The following is a 3,016-nucleotide window of genomic DNA, read 5'->3' as shown; positions in this document are numbered from 1 at the left end:
TAGTTCATTTTCAAAACAACAGCATAAATGACATATCAATGCTCAACCCTCCACTGTGCAGTGTTTAATTCTGGCCATTAGTGGAAGGACAGATGGAAAGCAGAGTTCTTCTGATTTTCTGGGGCTTCTACTGATACATAAGAGTTAAGGAGTAAAACTCCTTCACAGTTTGCTTACTGTCTTTACTCCCCCCACCCCCATGTGATCAAACTCCCATCATGCTTGCTATCTCATAACATTTTGTGGCAAGTTCAGTGTCCTTCTCAATGCAGAAATGCTACGTGACCTTGTATAATTGGGGTCCTTCACATAATATGTGTACCATACATAATTGCTCTAACCACGTACCTTATTTAATTGGAAACCAGGAACCTCTGAGCTATCTAACGACATCACATGACATTTATTAATTTCTGCCTATTTGCTTAGTTGCCAATTGCTAAACTTGTCCTAAACCTTGACGAGGAAAGGAAATGCTGAGTAGGCATGTACCAATAGAGTTATTCAAGCAATAAGAGAAATATCGAATGAAATGAAATCTGTAATGAATGAAATCTATACAAACACAAAGCCTGGTACCAAAGGTGATCTTTACTAAGTACCAGCAGCACTTTACTGTGAAGGTGGGACAGTCTCCTGGGCTCCAAATAGCCTCCAGGTAGGGTGTAAGCAGAGCAGCAGGCAGAAGGTGCCAGAAGACGGGGTGTAGTGAGTGACTAACAAAACCTGTACTGAGACAGACTGGTGGCTAGCCATGTGATCTGGGGCAAGTTATCTAGTATTGTGGGGCCTCCATTGTGGTGGCCACTGGTCACATGTGCTATTGAGTTCTTGTCCTATATGGTGGCCACTGGTCACATGTGCTAAAGATTTGTCATCTTTAAAAAGGGGAGCCAAAATTAGTCCCCATACCATAGGGCAGTGCTGGGTTTAAATGAGATAATTCCAATGATGCACTCAGCACAGTACTCAGCTCATACAGTGTACTCAGTAAAGGAAGGATAAATGCTTTTCTAATAATTAGAACCAGTTAAAGATGACATGGGCCTCCTTGGGGGTGGGGTAATGAGTTCCTTGCCACTAGAAATATTCAAGGGGAGGCAATATGCTCAGAGTTTTTTGTTCAAAGTAATCATCTGAGAAGAATGTTAAAATTCACTTTCTGATTTGTATAGGTTTTGGGTGGGGCCTGAGAGTCTGCATTTCTAAGGAACCCCAGGTGATGCTGATACTGCAAGTGACCTCTCTTGATAGCTAGGAGCTGACTGTTCCTGGGGGGATGCTGGAGAAGGTATGTGATAATCCAAATGGAGCAATGAGCCAGACTTCTTGTCCTATATGGTGGCCACTGGTCACATGTGCTATGGAGCATTCGAAATGTGGCTGAGTCCAAATTCAGATGTACTATGAGTGTAAAGTACACAAAAACAGTATATATATATATATAAAAGAATATAAATATCTCAGTCTTTTTATATGATTCCATGCTGAAGTGATATTTTGGACATATTAGGTTGAATAACATATCAAAATTAGTTTCACCTGTTCCTTTTTACTTTTTATTGTTGTTATTATTATAACTATGTCTATTAGAAGATTTAAAATGACCTCTGTGGCTCACATTTCATTTCTATTGGGCAGCACTGAGCAGATCATCTCTAAGTTCCCTCTGGAACACGGGCACCCAGGGATCCATGGCTAGGATGGACGTCGAAGCTGATGTCCACCTGTGTCCACGTGAGCGTCCCCTGGGGAATGTGTGTGGCCTGTTTCCTCCCACCGCTTGGGGGGTCTCTGGTCTCCTGTCTGCCTGGGGCGGGGAGTCTGGGTGTCGTCTGCAGTTCTCGCTCTCTCAGCCTCTCTCAGAACCAAGAGGAGACACAATGATGTGTCTCTACAGGGATAATTTTTACCTTGAAAATGGGATTTCTTGAAACTGCCTCTCTGGAGGAAAGTAGACTTTGTCTTCAGCCCAGAGCCCCTCACTGAATTTCCATGTCGTCACCCAAAGTAAAAATGGCTGCCTAGGGGCGGCGTTTCCTTAGGGGTTTGGGCTTTTAGGAACCCAGCGGGCAGAGGCCCTGGCAAAGCGCTTGGATACAGGGCCGTCCCCTGGCGGGTCGGCTGGTGGATCTGGCTTGAGTGCACCTGACAGTCTGGGGAAGTGAGGCCTGTCACCCTCCAAGTGCTGGGTTACTCAGATGGGGGATTGAATGTCACAGGCCGGGGTTAATTCAGGCCCCATGTTGAAGACTTTTAACACCATGTCTCATCTCTGCTACCCATGTCCAGTCCCCATTTTTATTTTTTATTTTTGCAGTTGCATGGTTTTTGCATGTGTCAAAGTGAAACTGGAATGTGAAAACCACCTGCTAATGTCATCTCTGCCATTTCCATCTTTCCAGGTTTGTCCATATTGGCAGCCGGATGGGAGGTTCTGATTTTTGCACGAGTAACACGATGAAAACCTTCTCACGTGACTTTAAAAAGCCATTTCGTTGCATGAGACCCAGCAGAGTGAGTAGGTAGGAGTTTGAATCCAGTTCCTACTCCTCTCTGGCTGGGGGCCTCAGACAAGTGATTCGAGTTCTCTGTGCCTTGGTTTCCTTACCGGTAAACTAGGGAGGACAATAATATCTACCTCCCACCTTGGTTGAGCTGTGGTGAGAATGACTGTCAATTTGCGTAAAGGGCTGAGAATAGTTCCCAGCGCCTAGAAACACATGCTGCCTGTTATTTTGGGCTAATAAGGGCTCCCTGAATGGCAGCCTCTATTTCAGCTGGTAAGTTACTTAGAAAACCCCCCAATTGCACACCTGGTTGAGTAAGAGTCAGGTCCTGTGTGGCGATGATGTAATGTACCTATTTTTGGCAGACTTGGCAATTCAGGGAGCGACCCATTTCCCTCCACTTCATGGAGGTCATTGCAATGGGTTTCATCAACCAGCAGGCTTGGAAGTGAGCCAGAAGGTTAGAAAGAGCCTTTTTTTTTTTTTTTTTTCTCATTTTGGACTTC

At 44.7% G+C, this 3,016-nt stretch overlaps 1 long non-coding RNA gene across 1 annotated transcript in view; it reads left to right on the top strand.

Annotated features, from left to right (window-relative positions):
- Positions 1-2,480: 2,480 nt before the first annotated feature.
- Positions 2,481-3,016, top strand: part of LOC112470121 — a 16,249-nt gene continuing 15,713 nt past the window's right edge. The window contains exon 1 of the long non-coding RNA XR_003042833.1: positions 2,481-2,525. This is a non-coding gene — a long non-coding RNA (uncharacterized LOC112470121). The remainder of the gene's footprint in view (positions 2,526-3,016) is intronic.

Source organism: Pteropus alecto, unplaced genomic scaffold (assembly GCF_000325575.1).
Source record: "Pteropus alecto unplaced genomic scaffold, ASM32557v1 scaffold177, whole genome shotgun sequence".
In the NCBI taxonomy this organism is placed as follows: Eukaryota; Metazoa; Chordata; class Mammalia; order Chiroptera; family Pteropodidae; genus Pteropus; species Pteropus alecto.
Note: the sequence above shows the minus strand (reverse complement) of the source record. Positions and strands in the feature narration are given on the sequence as shown.